Here is a 19,235-nt window from a genome sequence, read left to right as displayed (position 1 = left end):
GCTCCTCGAAGTCACAATGAGGACCGGGTTGGCTCAGGGGTGCACCACTGAATGGAAAGCTAGCTTAGCGCTGTCTCTCCCCTGTCTCACACCCCTGCCCCTGCGCTGAGTGTAACTAGACCAGACCCAGGGATCTGGACCCAGGAATGTGCAATCAACTGCCTAATTAGATGTGTACCTGGCAACTTGCACATGCAGTTACCATAATTGTGCATGCCCCGGTGGGGACTGCGAGAGCAAATAAATCATGCAAATACACACACATTTTTGCAGAGTACATGTAAATGCCCAGATCTAAAAATGTAGCCCTAATTTATTTGTTTATTAGGGCAAACTTTCCTAAAGGAAGATGTCGTTTGTAGTCAGACACAGGCTCATAGAACCATAGGGTTAGAAGAGACTGCAAGAGTCAGCTAGTCTGACCCCCTGCCAAGCTACAAGATACAAACGTTTTGTATGAAGGTTATGACCATGGGGCAGTGAGTTACACAGGTTAATTGTGCATTGTATGACTAGGTGCAATCCGGGATGGGGGCAGTTATTCCTTTGTCTGTAACAATCAGGATTGGCCACTGCCACAGATGAGATACAGGTCTAGTTGGTCGGCAGTTCTCATGTGCTTTCATCACTTCACGGATTTCAAGGCCAGAAGGAACCAATCTAGCCTGACCTCCTGTACTATACACGCCATAGAACTGCCCCCAAATAATTCCTAGAGCAGATCTTTCAGAAACACACCTAAGCTTGATTTAAAAATGGCCAATGATGGAGGATCGGCCACAACCCTTGGTACATTGCTCCAGTGATTAATTACTCCCCTGGTTAAAAATTTACACCTTATTTCCAGCTTCAACTTCCAGCCATTGGCTCATGTTAGACCTTTCTCTGCTAGATGGAAGAGCCCACTATTACATAGCTGCTCCCCATGTGGGTACTTATAGATGGCGATCAAGTCACCTCTTAACCTTCTCTTTATAAAACTCAATAGATTGAGCTCCTTGAGGCTGTCACCAGGAGATAACAAAAGGGGCCACCACGCAGACAGAGATCTTGGTGGTGCTCCCCTTGAAACAGCCAGCTGCCTGCAGGAGCCGGTTTGTGATAACTTAAAACAAAGGGACTGATCGTTATTACATATCATCAATATTTTCCTTGGTCTCTGTGTTTATACTTTGCTGCCACCAACTGTACCCTGTGGATACTGCATCCGAATTCCTACAGTAGAGGAAACCCACAGGCATGTGCATTCCCTGCCTCACCTTCTCTCCGACTTATGTAGCTCACCGGAGAGGAAGAGGTGATTGAAGATTTGCTTTTAAGGACGGTAGTGTCACTCATGAGTCAGGAGAGAGGCACCAAAGCACATGGGAGCATCTGGCTTGAATGGTAGCTGCCCCGATGACTGGCAGTAGACGGATGGAAGGGATGGACACAGGTTGTGAGCGACATGGCTTGTCCTGGGGGTTATGAACACAATGGAAGATGGAACGTCACGGTGACCTGATCTACCGGCTGCCAGCTAAATCTGAGATGCAGGCAGGCATGGTGAGGAGACCGGGCATGAGATGTGTGACAGCAGGAGCCCTGAGATATGGCAGGTCCTTTGCGTTGTGAGCATCCAGGGAGATAATGCTCCTGTAGCCTGATCAACTGGCTGGTCCACTCAGCTGTACAGGGAGAGCGAGCACAGGGGGTGCTGAAATCCTGTAGAGCAGCACATGTGGGGAGCGATAGCTCAGTGGTTTGAGCATTGGCCTATTAAACCGAGGGTTGTGAGTTCAATCCTTGAGGGAGCCATTTAGGGATCTGGGACAAAAGTCTGTCTAGGGATTGGTCCTGCTTTGAGCAGCGGGTTGGACTAGATGACCTCCTGAGGTCCTTTCCAACCCTGATATTCTATGATTCTCTACAGCACCTTTAAAGGTGCCACTTGCCCAATAAAATCCTGCAGCCACTTCTTTGGAGCGACACACTGTCTGGAGCAGCAACAGAGTTTGACTTTCATAATTGTGGTGTTTAGATGCTGCATGTGATTATTAGAACTGGGAGCACTGGCTGTTGGGGGAGTCTGAAAGGACAGGAAGGAGGTGGGAGGAGTTGAGGAGACTGGGTGAGAGTTACAGAGTGTGCAGCTACAGCTTGGTAAAGAGGTTTCCACTGTAAATAAAGTTCTGTTGAAGTTTGTTAATACCTTGCCTGGTGGATACAACAATAATGCACATGAACAATGTGGTGTATTTGTCCCTGTGATGTGGTGTTCACCTCACACAAATGCTGAGTAGGGTAATGCAGGCCAGAAGGGTCCAGTTAATCTCAGACACTGCCCCTGCAGGGCTGGCACCAGCACAGCAAGCAGATGCTTAGGGTGGCCAACGGAAAGGGGTGGCATGTGCGGCAATTCGGCGGCGGGTCCCTCAGTCCCTCTTGGAGGGAAGGACTGGCTGCTGAAGACTGAAGCGGCGTGGTGGAGCTGTGGCGGATCATGATCGCGTCTTCCCTCCCTGCTGCTTGAGGTGGCAAAAACCCTGGAGCTGGCCCTGCCTGCAGGCGAGCTAGGGACTGATAAGGCTTAATGGCAGATGAAGCCCAGCGGGGGGAGGAGCCGGGATAGGATGATAAAGCCAGGAAGTGAGAGCAGGAGAGGCAGGAGATCTGCAGCCACTCTCTAGAGGGAAGGGGAGTTGGCCAGGGACAAGGAGGAAGGCCAGGGAAATCCTGCCCTGGATGAGGGAGTCCGGCAAGAGGCCGAGAGGGGTGAAGTAGCCACGGGGAGCAGAGGAATCTCTGGATTTGATGGGAGGGAAGATCTTCTGAGACAGCGTCCGGACAGCTTGTCCCGTGGGACTCTGACACCCTGGAAGGGGAGCGCTGCGTAGTTTTGTTTCGGCCTGTCTCAAGGTTAAATCCAGCCTGCAGTTTCGGCTCTCTCCATAGCAACAGTAGTAATGCAATTCCCCCGGGCAGATGTGGGGAAACAACATGGAGCTCAGCTCCAGGGACCAGGTGGAGGCAGGACTGGAATGGGTTACTGAGGGAGGTGGTGGAATCTCCTTCTCTAGAGGTTTTTAAGTAGGGTTACCATACGTCCGGTTTTTCCCTGACATGTCCGGCTTTTTGGTAATCAAACCCCCGTCCGGGGGGAATTGCCAAAAAGCCGAACATGTCCGGGAAAAATACCAGCCGGGCACTTCCCCTCCCGGGCTCCAGCTGCTCTGCTCCTCCCCTGACTCTTCGGCTCTGTTTAAGAGCCGAGCTGCCCGAGCGCTACCGGCTTCGGGCAGCCCCCTTGCCTCCGGACCCCGAGCCGCCGGCCGGGCACTTCCCCTCCCGGGCTCCGGGGGCACAGGGTCCGGAGGCAGGGGGCTGCCCGAAGCCGGTAGCGCTCGGGCAGCTCGGCTCTTAAACAGAGCCGAAGAGTCAGGGGAGGAGCAGAGCAGCCGGAGCCCGGGAGGGGAAGTGCCCGGCCGGGGGCGCAGGGTCCGGAGGCATGGGGTCTGTCCGAAGCCCGAGGGCTACCGGCTTCACGGTTTGCCGGGCAGCCTCCAGACCCTGCGCCCCCGGCTGGGCGCTTCCCCTCCCGGGCTCCAGCTGCGCTGGGGAAGCGCCGGCCGGGGGCGCAGGGTCTGGGGACTGCCCGGCAAACCGTGAAGCCGGTAGCACTCGGGCAGCCCTTTTCGCGTGGCTGGGAGGGAGGAGGGGGGAGTTAGGGCGGGGACTTTGGGGAAGGGGCGGGGAATGGGCGGAGTTGGGGCGGGGAACGGGCGGAGTTGGGGCGGGGCGGGGGTGGGAAAGGGGCGGGGCCAGGGCCCCGTGGAGTGTCCTCTTTTTTTATTTTTTAAATATGGTAACCCTATTTTTAAGGTCAGGCTTGACAAAGCCCTGGCTGGGATGATTTAGTTGGGGATTGGTCCTGCTTTGAGCAGGGGATTGGACTAGATACCTCCTGAGGTCCCTTCAAATCCTAATTTTCTATGATTCTATGAGGTCAGAGGTGGAGGCAAAAGGACCCTCCCCTCATCTGCCTCCCTGGCCAGTTATTCAGGCTGAGAGCCAGATTCTTGGGCTTGACCCTTGAGGACTATCAGAGCATAACTGTCTCTCCATTACCCTCGGCTCGCTCTACCTCAGTTTCCCCTGTCTGGTATCAAAGGGAGACCAGTGCTAATTGCCCAGACCACTCCAAACAACCCCCTTCCCCCTGCTCTAAAGTCTCCAATAGCAGCCCCTGCACCAGGGTCTTACAGTGCAATGCTAACAGAACGCCATTCTGTAGCATTTCTACCAGCACCCTCCCATCCAGAGCCATCCCCCGCCCAGGGCTCCTTCCCACCAGAGCAGCCTCCGTCTGTGCCCGGAGCATCCCCTCAGACTTGGCTCTGTCCCCAGTCTCTCTTCTGGAGAGACCCACAGCAGCCCTGCTCTCCGCAGCAGCAAAGCCCATAAACAGCTCATCTACCCTCCACACCTCTCACCACACTGACCAAAGCACGCTCGCCTTATATCCTTACTACCCCTTCTTCCCAGAGTGCATTGCTGCCCCAGCCTCCACGCTAGGCTGCGATCTCGGTAACAGAGTGCTGGACCCAGGCTTGCCTTTAAAGGGCCAGCGAGAGGGCAGGATGATCCATTTTCATTATTGCTGATCCAGGAGCTACCAGGGTGTAGGGCAGCAACAAAATGACATCGTCTGCTGTGTGCAGACCAATAACCAGCAGCAACTGTGGGCTAAAGCAGGGTTAGGGCAAATCACCTCTTGCTGTTGGCTGGGGGTGGGGTTTGTAGATAAATGACTCAGATCCCAGCCTTCTGGGGGAAATGCAAGCACCTGCCAATTTCCCAGAAAGCTTCTGTCACTGCCGCAAAGGCCAAATGTCACCAGCAAACAAATCCCAGCAGGAAAACTCCACCAGGGCCAAGCCGTCCTTTCATTAGGCTGCGGTGTGGTGTGCAGCTCAGAATGCACACACGCAGAATTGGCCTGAACACCGTGACAAGGAACGGGTTCTCTCCGTGGTGGGTGAATTTCACCCGGAGCAGAGGTCTAGCTAGGGTTCCCAGACAGCAAGTGTGAAAAATCAGAACAGGGATGGGGGGTAATAGGAGCCTATACAAGAAAAAGACCCAAAAATCGGGACTGTCCCTATAAAATCGGGACAGCTGGTCACTCTAGGTCTAGCACTCAGGGCTACGCACCAGGTAAGGCCCACATCCGCCCGCCGGAGTCCAGTGGCTAGCTGCAAGAGGTGTGGAGCATTCACAGCTCCCACTGACTTCAGTCGCACTTGTGTGAGTGCTCGACCGCTCTGAAAATCAGGTCTCATGTGTCTCAAGGTGGGCACCCAGAAAAGGAGGAGCAGCAATACTGGCCACCACAACCACCTCAGGTCCACATGTAACACCGACAGACCCAGGCGGGATCAAGTCTAGAACTTCTGGAGCTTAGTGCATGAGCCTCTACGGCAGGAGCTAAAAGCCACATGCTCCTTAACTAAGGCTATGTCTACACTACAGGATTAATCCGAATTTATATAATTCGAATTTAGGAAACCGATTTTATAAATTCGAATGTATTCGGCCACACTAGGCACCATTAATTCGGTGGTGTGCGTCCAAGCTACCGTAGTAGCATCGATTTCCAGAGCGTTGCATTGTGGGTAGCCAATAACATCTAATTGCCAATAACGTCGAATTGCGGCCACACTAACCTTAATTCGGATTAACAATACCGATTTTGACGCTACTCCTCTCGTCGAGGAGGAGTACAGAAATCGAATTAAAGGGCTCTTTAATTCGAATTAAATGGCTTCGTTGTGTGGACGGGTCAAGCGTTAATTCGAATTAAAGCAGCTAAATCCGAATTAAAGTCGTAGTGTAGACCAGGCCTAAGGCTGTAGCAGACTCATTAATCGCTAGTGGTCTCAGTGCCACTAGATGGGACAGAGCACCACCCCCAGGAGGTGTGTGGGTTACACACACACACACACAAGTATTCCAAACAGTCTATCTCCATTCCAAGAGCAACTCCAATTAGACTTGCTTTCAGCAAGTCTAAGAACTGGTTCAAGCAGAACTGTTTTAGTGCCAGTGTAGACATAGACTAGGCAGAGTAGCTCCATTAGGCTCCCACACCATTGTCCTATGATGCACCAGTGTATCCTTCCCAAATCGCCTCTGGGAACTGTGGGAGGGTTAGCTACAGGGCAGCACTAGGGTGGACGTCAGGCACACCAGCAATAGTTAAGAATGTGAATCACTGTGTATGCATTGATCTGCTTGTTCTAAAATTGGCTCTATCCCCCCCCAATTCAAGTGCAGCCCCTTCACTTCTCTAGTGTGGACACAGTCCTAGAGCTCTGCAGAAAAGAAAGAGTGCAGAAAACAGGAGCCGTGTGGGGTCATGAGGGTATTTCCTCTCCCACTCTTATGCCCAGGGAAGTCAAGAAATCTGGGTTCTATCCCCTGCTCTGTAGAGCAAAGTGAAATGTTTTCAGTAAATAGAATGTTTGCCAAAAAATGTATTTTGCGGGGGCTTCAAAACTATTTGCAAATTTGGGTCAATTTCAATGCCTAGTGTTGACCTTTAAAAAACAAATGAAAATTTTTCATTTTGACTTTTCCCTTTCGAAACACTTGGTGTCGGAAATTTTTGAAACATTTCATTGCGACTTTTACTTTCAAAATTGTGTTCCATTTTTAAAAGCGGTCGAGTGATTTTTTTTTTTTAGGTGAAAAACACCTGAAAACAACCAACCAAAACACTGAAAACATTTCTTTTTGGCTCAACCGAAAATGTTTCGGTCAATTCAAAACAATTTTATTTTTTCAGTTTTTTTTTCTAGGCTATGTCATATTTAAAAAAAAAAATCAGTTTTGGTGCGAATCAACCCAATTCCTCCCCCCTGCCCCCCCGCCCGATTTTTCAGTTCAGTCCCCGAACTGAAAAAAATCAATTATTCACTCAGCTCTATTCCTGTCTAAATGTGGGCAAGTCACTTGATCTTGCTATACTCAATGAGAGTTTTACCATTGACATAAATGGCAGCAGGTTCCCATTTTTAGTCTCTCTCTGCCTCAGTTTTGCCATCTGTAGAGGGGGTTAATACTGACCTACCTCCCAGAATGGTTGTGAGGCTAAACTCGTCAATTTCTATAACATCATTATTTAGCATTGAATATGGCAGGAATTATTGATTCTCCTCCCTTTCCTTTTCTCTTTTTACAGGCTCAAATGTCCAGACCAATTCAGACTTTTAAACGCTCCTTTAGTGCTCATTAACCTGGGTACTGTGACTGCATGGTAGCACGACAAGTCAGGGATTGATATACTGTTGTTTCAATTGGCAGACGGAATTTCTGCTTTTTGTTCCTACCCTTTGTAGATACGATGTCGTTATTTGTTATGAAAATTCAATAACATTTTAATGATTAAAAATAAATCCCATCTGTTTGTTTTTCCCCTGGAGGAACAAGAAAAGATGTATTAATAGGAATTCCTTCCATTTCTAATTTTTGAAAAAAATATTTGTATAACCTGGGGTAACTGAATGAAATGTAAATGACAGCAATTCAGCTGAATAGGATGAAAAACATCCTCCTGGTGAGATCTATCGTCTGCGGAATTGTAGTGGGAGACCCATCCCTGGAGGTTTTTAAAAAGGGAATAAAGAGATGATGCCTAGTTAATCAGTGGAACTCCCTGCTTTAAGATATTGAGGCCACAAGCTTAGTGGGGTTCAAAACAAAATTGGATGTTTCCAAGACCACATGTTCACACAAAAAGCAAGGCTATCAAGAGTTACAGTAAATACAGTTTTTAAAATATTAGAAGGAATACAAGGGATGTGCTTGAGAAAGGATGGTCCAGTGGTTAGGATGCTAGCTTGGTACTTGGGAAACCTGGGTGCTGTTCCCAGCTCTGCCACAGGCTTCTTGTGTGACCTTGGTCAAGCCACTTATTCTCTTTAGGCTAGATCCACAAAGGGGATGTAGGCTCAGCATTGCAATCTAAAGTGCCCTGTCACTTACTGCGATCCACGGCCCTGAGTTTGTTGCCCACGCTCCTTACGCAATGCATGGGGACAGTTAGGCACCAAAGAATGATTTCGCAAAAGCCGGCATGCTGAGCGGGGACCCATCTAAACTAGCCAATAGGAAAAGGCTGAGGAGAGGGGTGTGGCCTAAGCCCTGCCCTCCTCAGTGTCTCCGGCACCCAACTCCACTTGGGATTCGCTGCCGTGGACCCTCTCCTAGCATTAATGGGGGGGGTGGCTAAGCCAGGTCAACCCTTTCTTGCAAAACAACTGCCTCCCCTGTTCCTCAATAGCCCAGTGGTTAAAGCTCTCACCCAGGATGTAAGAAACCCACGTTCAACTCCTTTCTCTGCTTGATATAGGACAGCCACTTGAACCTAGGTCTCTGACCTCCTGGGTGAATACCTGACCCACTCATTCAATCTCCCCTGTTAACGCTATCCTGCTTTGCAAAGCAAATATGCATTGGAGCAGTCTTGCTCCCTGGACTCCCCAAACAGCCAACTCCCACAATGTGTGCGTCTCCAGGCTGCCCACCGCCCCATCTGTCCACCTAGCAACCAGCCAGCAACCCAAGAAGTTCTATCTTGGTTCTTCCAAAATGGAAATTTTCTAGATTGTCCTTCCTGCAGAAATTTTCAGATTTGACTTTTTGTCCTGATTTGGGATGACATTTTTTTCTTGTCTGGTCAGCTCTATTACAGAGGCAGGATGTAAGGGCTGAGTGCAGAACTTGTCTTGTGAACGGTGCCATGGAAGGGGTGATGAACACCCCTGCTCGGAACCTCGTTTTCACATCTCCTCGCTAAGATGGCTTCTCCCACAGCACAGCACCCCCAGCCTGGCTGGCTCACTGGTTTGACATCACTGGTTTGACACCAGCTCAGGGTGAGACCACCACCTACAGACTCATCAAAAATGTTTCCTGCGATACCCTGGCTTTTCCACAGAGCGCCCAGCCTGCTCTAGACTATGAAATCTCATGAGCCCACAGTGACTTGTCTATAAAATAGAAAGTTTTCCAAAAAAGAGAGCTTTCGATTTGCTTTCATAGAATCATAGAAGAATCATAGAATCATAGAAGATTAGGGTTGGAAGAGACCTCAGGAGGTCATCTAGTCCAACTCCCTGCTCAAAGCAGGACCAACACCAGCTAAGGGCTTGTCTACACTGGCACTTTACAGTGCTGCAACTTTCTCGCTCAGGGGTGTGAAAAAACTCCCCCCTGAGCGCAGCAAGTTTCAGCGCTGTAACGTGCTAGTGTAGACAGTGCGTCTCCCAGCGCTGGGAGCTACGCCCCCCAGCTCTCTCCCAGCGCTCTGCCATGACTACACAAGCCACGTTAAAGTGCTGCCGCGGCAGCGCTTTAACATTGCCAGTGTAGACTAGCCGTAAATCATCCCAGCCAGGGCTTTGTCAAGCCGGGCCTTAAAAACCTCTAAGGATGGAGATTCCACCACCTCCCTAGGTAACCCATTCCAGTGCTTCACCACCCTCCTAGTGAAATAGTGTTTCCTAATATCCAACCTAGACCTCCCCCACTGCAACTTGAGACCATTGCTCCTTTTTCTGCCCCCACTGAGAACAGCCGAGCTCCGTCCTCTTTGGAACCCCCCTTCAGGTAGTTGAAGGCTGCTATCAAATCTCCCCTCACTCTTCTCTTCTGCATGCTAAATAAACCCAGTTCCCTCAGCCTCTCCTCATAAGTCATGTGCCCCAGCCCCCTGATCATTTTCGTTGCCCTCCGCTGGACTCTCTCCAATTTGTCCACATCCTTCTTGTAGTGTGGGGCCCAAAACTGGACACAGTACTCCAGGTGAGGCCTCACAAATGCCGAATAGAGGGGAATGATCATGTCCCTCGATCTGCTGGCAATGCCCCTACTTACACAGCGCAAAATGCCGTTAGCCTTCTTGGCAACAAGGGCACACTGTTGACTCATATCCAGCTTCTCGTCCACTATAACCCCTAGGTCCTTTTCTGCAGAACTGCTGCTTAGCCAGTTGGTCCCCAGTCTGTAACAGTTCATGGGATTCTTCCGTCCTAAGTGCAGGACTCTGCACTTCTCCTTGTTGAACCTCATCAGATTTCTTTCAAATTAATCCTGCAAATTATTAGTTTCTCGGCATTTGTCCTGATTAAAAAGGAGGTTGAGGTTAAAAAAGAAGCTAAAGATCCCGAATCATTCAGAAAATATAAAGGCTAATTTGAAGATTTTAAAGCAAAATATTTGATGAGCGAAATCAGTCCCTCTTTTGCCCTTCTCATCAGAGCTGAGCTGATGTTTCCATAATCCTCAGCACCAGGCCATGACCTTACTAAAGAGAGCATGATTGCCCTGCCTGCTCCAGGTACTGGAGATATCATCAGCTCATGCAAGGGAAACCCTGGATTCAGTTCTTGGCAGATAAGTGAAGGAGAAAATAGTTTCTGGCTGCTCTGCATTGATTTTAGTCTATTAATGATACGGGCATGATCTTAAAGGAGTTTTAAAAGACACTGCAAACGGGTTTCTGTTCATTCTGAAGGGGATTCATGCCTGAAGGCTCATCCCTGGCTGAAATTGACTCGCCTGACCTCTGCCTACTGCTGTTCTGAGTTCAGCCAATGAGGCGGGGTAGTGCAATGCAATGTCTGAATGTAAATGAATAATTTACGCCCAGAGGAGGAGGAAGCAGATAGGTGTCCGGGAACAGAGACAGTGGGACGTAATCAAGAGAGGAGAAAGAACCAGGAACAAAAGGGAATGTTTTCCCTCGGGTCTGGGAGAGTGGTCAGTGGAGGATTAAACTCTGCTCTGATGGTGAAATTCACCCCTCTTTTGACAGGCAGCAGGAGGCCTAAAGCACAGAGAGGTCACACAGCAGGTCATTGGCAGAACCCAAATCTTCTGTTTACGAGGCCATTAGCCTCGGCACCAGCCCATACTGCCTCCCCTCCAAACATTCGGAGGTGGACCAACCCGTGCCCAGATTCCTGTTCCCTGACAATGTGCAATACAAGCTCATATGGTAGCTCTGTTATTAAGTGGACATGAGACACATCCATGTGTGCATGTCTGCGTGGCGTGGTGCATGCATATGTAGCTGCGATGGAAGAAATCCCACAGCCAGGCTGCTGAATCCCACTCATATCTGCCTTGATTTTTGCAGGCACTTTTCACGTCTGCTGCTAAAATCTCCTCCGGCGGTTTGGACTGCAGGAACAGCACGCAGCAGCCATGTGGTCAGCAAGGGGGAGGACAATTTTAGGGAGCTTTGAAGTGCTGCGTTTGCTCTACCTTATTGCTTCAGAGATGGAGCTGGAAAAAGCAAGGAAGAGAGAAAGGACGGTCTAGCAGCTGGGAGGTGTGATTCCCAGCTTCAGTAGACATATAGGTGCTAGCCCATTAAAAGTAGCCATGTGGCCACTGCGGCATGAGTGACGGTTTAGGCTAGATGCCCCAGGATGTGCCCAGGGGACCAGGTGGGGTTGTACTCAGGCCGCTAGCCTGGGCCACTGCTTGTGCCACTACGGCCACGCTGCTATTCTTAACGTGCTAGTTTGAGTGGAGCTAGCGTGTGTACGACTACCCAAGCTGGGAATCACACCTCCCAGCTGTTGTGTGGACGCACCCTCCGAGACCTGTTTGTTTAAGGCGCACTACTTCTGTTTGCATCTGGCGTTAGCACGAGAGTTACAAAAATGTGATACGTTGCACAAACATGAAATAAATGCACCAAAGACATGCCTAGGACTGAATCACTGGCTGGTTAATAATCCATCTCCCCTGGACTTATTCTAGCATTGCAAACCCCGCTGTTCCACATTACATCTGAGTGCATGTATATGAACACAAGTGCACACAGACATAAACACATACACAAACAGACACACACAACTATGTAAGAGATGAAAGGTGGCTTTAAAAAGTAAATACTAAAAAAAAAAAAAACCCCAGAAGAATGTGTAATGTTTAAAACTAGGGCCCGTTGTGTTGCAATGAAAACACACCGTTTCCAGGGAAGGACTGCCAACTAAAAATACCCCTGTAGGGAAGAACATGCAGATTTAAAGAGACAATGTGCATAAGAACTATTGTCCTTTAGGGACTGCTTGACTGTAGTTAGTTACTGACGCATCTTCCTTCTGTGCTGGTTCCTGGCTGCGATTTGGATGTTACAATGTGCAGTTATATATGTGCCAGAGAGGGTGGCTATGCAGGGCCGGGGCGGAGGGAGCAGGGGGGTGAGGGGGGCACTGGCATTCAGGATATTGTGATGGGTTGGTTCAATCACTTGGAAACTGGGCTGGGGGGAACAGCTGCCCTTCATTTTAAATAGTTGAAAGAAGCCGTTAAGCTCCTTTAGGCAACCAAACAGCTGAAACTCCAGCAGGTCAGGTACATGAGAGAGAAACAGGCACCTGTCACCACATAAAACATAGGCACACATGGGGGGAAGGGTTTCTCTGACTATTGTTTTGTGAAGGTTTTTGTGTCTGTGAGAGAAACAGCAGAAGGACCAGATAAGCTGAGACAGAAGGCAGTGAGGAAGCACCAGCCGCAGCCACAGAAGCACTGGTAAGACCAGGCTGAGAAAAGGCTCAGGGCTAGTCTACACGACCCGCCCGGACCGGCGGGTAGAAATCGATCTCTCGGGGATCGATTTATCGCGTCTCATCTAGACGGATAAATCGATCCCCGAATCGACGCGCGTACTCCCACCTCGTCAGGAGGAGGAAGCGCCGTCGACAGGGGAGCCGTGGCGGTCGATTTGCCGCTGTCCTCACAGCGGGGTAAGTCGAATAGGATACGTCGAATTCAGCTACTGCAGAGGCGGCTGGGAGCCCTGGGGTTCGGGGGCCATTTAAAGGGCCTGGGGCTCCGGCCGCCGCTACTGCCCCAACTTCAGTGATGTCACTATACCGCATAGCAAGGCCACGGAGGACTGCATGGTGGGAGAGTACTCAGAACCTCCTGATCCAAAGACCATGGTCCCCTACCATTTAAGTGAAAGGAAACTCTTCATCAGTTGCCACTATAGGGCCAGGATGCACAGTTGAGCAGTTCCGATTCCCCCCAGTAGAAGGCAGCGGTGAAACGGACGAGCCAGTTCAAAAATATGACAAAGAGCTGGATTTACAGACAGTGCAGCCTGGGGCAGGACAGAGGGGGCTGTGGAGAGAGACGGCCTATCAAGGGTAGAGAACACAGCAAGGGCAATGATTGCATAAGCTTGTTATTAACAGCTCTAGCCCCGGTGAAGGTTCGAGGGGGAAAACACTGGAAGCTGCCGGGCGGTTGATTCAGAGACCAGTTTCCTTCTTCCCCACAGAGGGCCCCAATCATGGCCCGGAGAGACCCTTCTGGGGTAGTTCACAAAGTGGCCCATCCAGTTACCAGCCTCTCCTGCCTTCCCCAGTCAGTTACCTCCATGCACCTCAGCCAGCAGGTGCTGGGCGGTGCACTTGGCTGAGCTGATCATGAAAGCTCAGCTGTAAGCTGCCAAGAGGAGCTGTGCTAACGGGCGGCACTGCTAGCCCCGAGACCAGGAGTCAAAGGAGCATCTCACACAAGGACGGGGAGAACTCACTAGTTCTGCTGGCCGGGGGCAAGAGAGGCCAGACCAGGGGCCACGAGCCCCCATGTCACCATTCGGTCATTGGTTCCCAGCCTCCTTGGCCCAGGGGAGTCCCAGCAGCCCTTAGCAAAGCAAGGATTAGGCTTCCAACCCGCCCCCATCACCTGCTCTACCCACGGAGACAACGCTCCTCTATGTATTATTTGTATCACGGTCGCACCTCGAGGTGTTGTGCAGACACACAGTGAGAGACAGTCCCTGCCCCCAAAGAATCTCCCGTCTAAACAGTGAAGACAGATAACGGAAGTATTATCCTCTTCATTTTACAGATATGGAAGAGAGATGAAGGGCCTTGCCGACATAGGGAACACATGGTAGCTGTACTAACAATGCAACAATGAACCAATAGTCGGGGCGCTAGATTAGGACATGAGAGACCTGGGGACAATTCTGTGCTCTGCTGCCGACTTCCTGTGTGACTTGGAGCAGTCACTTAGCTTCTCTGTGGCTCAGTTTTCCCATCTGTACAATAGGAATAATAGCATGGTCCTTCCTCACAAGGGGGCTGTGAGGTACTTGGATAAGGGTGGCTATATAAGTAGTAAAGATATGTAATCAGACATTGAACATAGATCTCCTAGCCCGCTTCCTTAAACTCAGGTCCAGGCTTCCTTTCCTGCTAAGGCATGTGCCAGAATTCCCTTAGACTAAAGCAAAGCTCTCGGTTAAACCTTCCGGGGATAGGCTATGCAAGGAGGAGGAGAGTGAGGGGCCCAGAGGCTGATGGAGGTACCGAGGGCTAGATGAGAACTGGGAGCCAGACGTACCATTCGTACACTGCAAAGCAATCTGTCTAAGTCCTTGGCAGAAAAGAGAGGTGAGAAGGGAAAATAAGAAGGCTTCAAAGTTCATTCCCTGAATAAAAGAGAGTGAGACAGAGGCACTGGCCTAAGAGCTGTTCAAATGTCACGCTGAGATCGCCGGAGCTGTTCTTGCTGGGATGGAATCCTTCCTTTGAACTACTGGTCTATACCATTTTTATACTGACTGAACTACCTTGGTTTGGAAATCAGTGTGGAGTTAAACTGGTGTCAGCCCATCCTTTGAATTGCCCTTGTGTAGGACCAGTACTAAGGTTCAGTATTGCCCACCTCAAGCAATCAAATATCATGAGTCTGGGGCCCAAAAATCATGAGATTTTTAGAAAAGTGATACATTTGGAATTCTTTTTATTCACCTTCTGGTTCCTGAGGGTTGAGGTGCACTGGGAGTCACATTTCCAAGCTTTTCTCTGAGAGCTAGATATTTACTTTGGTTTTAATGAAAGCTTTGATTTTCATGTATTCACATGACTCCAGGACCTGGGACTTTGAGAAACCCACTAAATATTGTAATACTCATGATGAAATCGCAAGAGCTGGCAACACTGTACCCATAAAGCTTATTTCTACAAATGTACAGAGAAAAGCTATGCTGACAAAAGTGCTTTTATAACTTTTGTCAGCATAGCCGCATAAACATTAGGGGTCTGAATCGATTTAGCTACATTGTTTTCCAAACCAGTATAGCTAAATCAGGACAAACTCTGGGTGTAGACCAGCCCTTAACCTGTCACTATCCAGGCCAAAAGACAAGGAAGCTGGAGGCAGGTGATTTGCAGCTATAAGTGTGTCTGCAATCAGTTCAGAACTGATGGCTCTCACCACCCGCTAGCCTCCCTGGACTCAAGGATGATTCTGATTTACTTGAAAATAGCAATATTTTATGGAAAGAAAGAAAGAAAGAAAGGTAGGTAGGTTTGGGGACAATCTTCAAGTCCCCAGGGGATTTTACTACATTCTTTTGGGCTGCCTGGCTCACCCTACAGAGCGCTATAAGGCCAGGTTCTGACCAGAGAGATGCAGATAGAGATGGCTAATGGAATAGTACACAAGGAGATCCCTTCTTCTATTGCACATCCACTCAGGGGCCGGATACTAAGGGGGAAGCGTGCTGTGCTTACTTCTGCATCAGCCGGAATTCTTCCTGGGGACTCGGCTGCGGATTGGCCAATTAGCACCATAGTATTCCCATTGTTGGCTAAGCCTCCACAGCAATGTCCTCCTAGCACCCAGTGGCTGCAGGCGCTCATGTATGTCTTCTTCTACCTTCCTTCTACCTACATTCTTCTTCTCTGCACCCAACTAAAACAGCTGATGGTATTTACGGAAGAGTGTGTCCCAGAGGGAGAGAGGAGGAGAAAATCACTTGAAAGAAAGGATGGGTCATACCATTTCAGATTAGAATTGGGGGTCAAACCAAAATCCTAGATCTGAACATCATCCCCAAGCATTGGTGAAGTTCTGATCTGGACCTGACCTGACTCCAAACTTTACAAGCCTCGGCCCATCCCTAGTTCATTCGGATAAAATAAGAACAAACTTTGGTCCAAAACTCAGCCGCAACCCAAACTTCTAGGAAGTGTCAAAAAGGTCTGATTTAGTTCTCCCTCCATAACATTATTTTTCATACCTGTCTGTCTGTCTGTCTGTCTGTCTGTGGGTTTGCCATAGTCCCATCACTGTAATATCTAAGGACTTCTCAGGTAAATCAGATTTAAATTCAGGACTTCAGTAATTCTTCTGACCTTAAGCCCTCCCTGATCTATTAGATTTTGCTTGAGACATACCTCTCTAATTTTGTCCTCTGGTATTTCTAGACTTATTAGTTGCATCTGGAACTGGAAGAGCTGGAAAAAAATATTAGAAGAAAAAGATATTTTCACTGTATTTCTAGTCCCCTCCAGTACATTTTGTCTCTAGTTGTCTCATGCGAGAGTTTGCCCTTCCAAGACTCCCAGTTGAAACTCTGGATCCCAAGAGACATTGAGCAGTCATCACTGTCATGGATGGAACCAGAGATCTTAGCGATGGAATGGAGTTAATACACCACACAGTCCATGGGCTCCATCCAACCAGCAAGGTCAATGCAGATATTCCTATTGGGCTCAATGGGAGATGAATTGGGCCCCGTGTCATTGCCAATGGAGGGTTATTTCCGACACTGTAGTCATTGAGAGGGGGTAGGGTAGAGCTGAACAAAAACCAGAATTTCCATTTTTCAAGAAATTCCATTCTGTCATAACAAAGAGTTGAAATAAAGGAGTTTCCCACATCGGGGAATGTTCAGAACTATTTCTGTTTGACTTTGTCAACATGTTTTGTTTCGATAAGGTCAATCATTTCAATTTCATCATTTTGACATTTCCTTTATAGTCAATCGTAAAACGAGAATGTAATTTAAAAGTTGAAACGCAAAAGTTGAAATGAAATCTTTCAACCTGATCAAAACATTTCATTTTGAGACTATTCCTGTTGAAAATGTTGGCCAAATTGGTACATTCCCATGAAACGTTTCAATTTTGTCAAATCAGTGTTTTTGGATGGAAAACTTGTCTAGCAGAAAATTTGCAACCATATGTGGCACGGCCCAGCTCGCTCCTGCCTCTGCTCAAGTCCACAAGCAACACAGAGACCTTTATGCTGATAAAATACATGGTGAAGTTTATTTACAATGAACACTACCCATCCTTATACCTACAGTCGTAGGGAGCCATCCACTCCTCAGGCAAGCAGGGAAGAGCAATCTCTCTCTGTCTGTTTCCTCCTTCCCCCACCCCCCGCCCCCACTTCCTTCCTGTGCCTTTTTGTATCCACTGCCTAATGTCTTAATTAGCCTGCCAGCTCTCCTACACCCATCAGTTAGGCACAGCTCTTCTTAACACGGCCTGTTCTGCAGTAATTAAGCGGAGCTGCAGTGACCAGAGTACTGGTTCAGCTGCAGCTGCTCAACTCTCTGTCTCATCATAGAATTGTTGATTATAAAGGCAGAAGGGACCATTGTGATCATCTAGTCTGACCCCCTGCGTAAAACAGACCATGGTACTTCCCTGAATTATAAATCCATGGTACGCCCCCATTTTGAATCCTGCAAGCAGATGTGTCGTCCCATCTCAAAAAAGATCAATTGGAATTGGAAAAGGTTCAGAAAAGGGCAACAAAATGATGAGGGGTATGGAACGGCTTCTGCTGAGGAGAGATTAATAAGACTGGGACTTTTCAGCTTGGAAAAGAGACGACTAAGGGGGGATATGACTGAGAGCTATAAAATCATGACTGGTGTGGAGAAAGTAAGTAAGGAAGTGTAATTTACTCCTCATAACACACGAACTAGAGGTCACCAAATGAAGTTAATAGGCAGCAGGTTTAAAACAAACAAAAGGAAGTATTTCTTCACACAACCCTCAGTCAACCTGTGGAACTCTTTGCCAGAAGATGTTGTGAAGGCCAAGACTATAACAGGGTTAAAAAAAGAACTAGATAAATTCATGGAGGATAGGTCCATCAATGGCTATTAGCCAGGATGGGCAGGGATGGTGTCCCTAGCCTCTGTTTGGCAGAAGCTGGGAATGGGTGACAGGGGATGGATCACTTGATGATTACCTGTTCTGTTCATTCCCTCTGGGGCACCTGGCACTGGCCACTGTCGGAAGACAGGATACTGGGCTAGATGGACCTTGGTCTGACCCAGTAGGGCCGTTCTTATGTTCCTGTTTGTACCAGAGCAGATCTTTTAGAAAAACAGCCAAGCTTGATTTAAAAATGGGCAGTGATGTATCCACCTTAGCTCTTGGAAAGTTTTTCCAGTACTTAATGGACCAGCTCTAAGGTTGGGCTCTGCACACCTTAAAAGGGCTTCTAGGATTAATGTCCTTCAATCAACCCTTTGCTGCTCATGCCTGCTTAGCAAATTCCTCCTAGCCACCAGATCCCAGTAGCTGGCAAGACCCATCTAAGGCCTGGTCTACAGTACAGCTTACGTCGACCTAACTACAGAAGTGTCTACACTTACATTTCGCTCCCGCCGATGTAACTGCCCCACTCCACCAACTTAATAACTCCACCTCTACGAGCGGCGTACAGCCAAGATCGATATAGGTAGGTCGAGGCAGTGTCAGTGTAGACACTGCGTTGCTTATGTCAACTGCTACTGGTTCAGGAGCCCTCCCACAATGCCCCACACTGACAGTACAATCGATGCAAGCGCTCCTGGTGAGGACACACACCACCGACACAAGGAGCCAAGTGTAGACACACACAAGCGACGTAACTACTGCGGCAGCTGTATGTCGACGTAAGTTAGGTCGACTTAGTTTTGTAGTGCAGACATGGCCTAAGATTCCTTCTGTCATCGCTTCCTCTCACTTCTTCCTCTTCCTGATCTTGGCTCACAAGCCCTCCCGCTTCCTCCCCCACACCCTCCTTAACGGCCCTCATCTCTGGAGTTCTTAACTTGCCCCAAGCCTTGATTTAAAATTTACACTGCCGGCCTTCCGCAGCAAGTTCCAGTTTAACTCTGTGTTAATACCGCTTCGTGATGGGCCTTGTCAATTTTGAAGGGGTGGGGGAGGAGGCTTGTAAGGATTAGTCTCCCTTGGGAAAAAAAAAACGCTCGGTCTGGAGGGAAAGTTTAATTAAAAAGAGCAGAGTTTTTAATTACCAAAGAAACCTACTTGAATGGTTCATTTGCATAATCCCGATGGCAGTGGGGGAACAGGCAAGAATGAGATAAAGTTTCTTTACAATCATTTCCCTGCATTTCCATA

The sequence above is a fragment of the Emys orbicularis genome, chromosome 2 (assembly GCF_028017835.1).
Source record: "Emys orbicularis isolate rEmyOrb1 chromosome 2, rEmyOrb1.hap1, whole genome shotgun sequence".
Classification (NCBI taxonomy): domain Eukaryota; kingdom Metazoa; phylum Chordata; order Testudines; family Emydidae; genus Emys; species Emys orbicularis.
The sequence above is the reverse complement of the archived record's forward strand: the minus strand, read 5'-3'. Positions refer to the sequence as shown.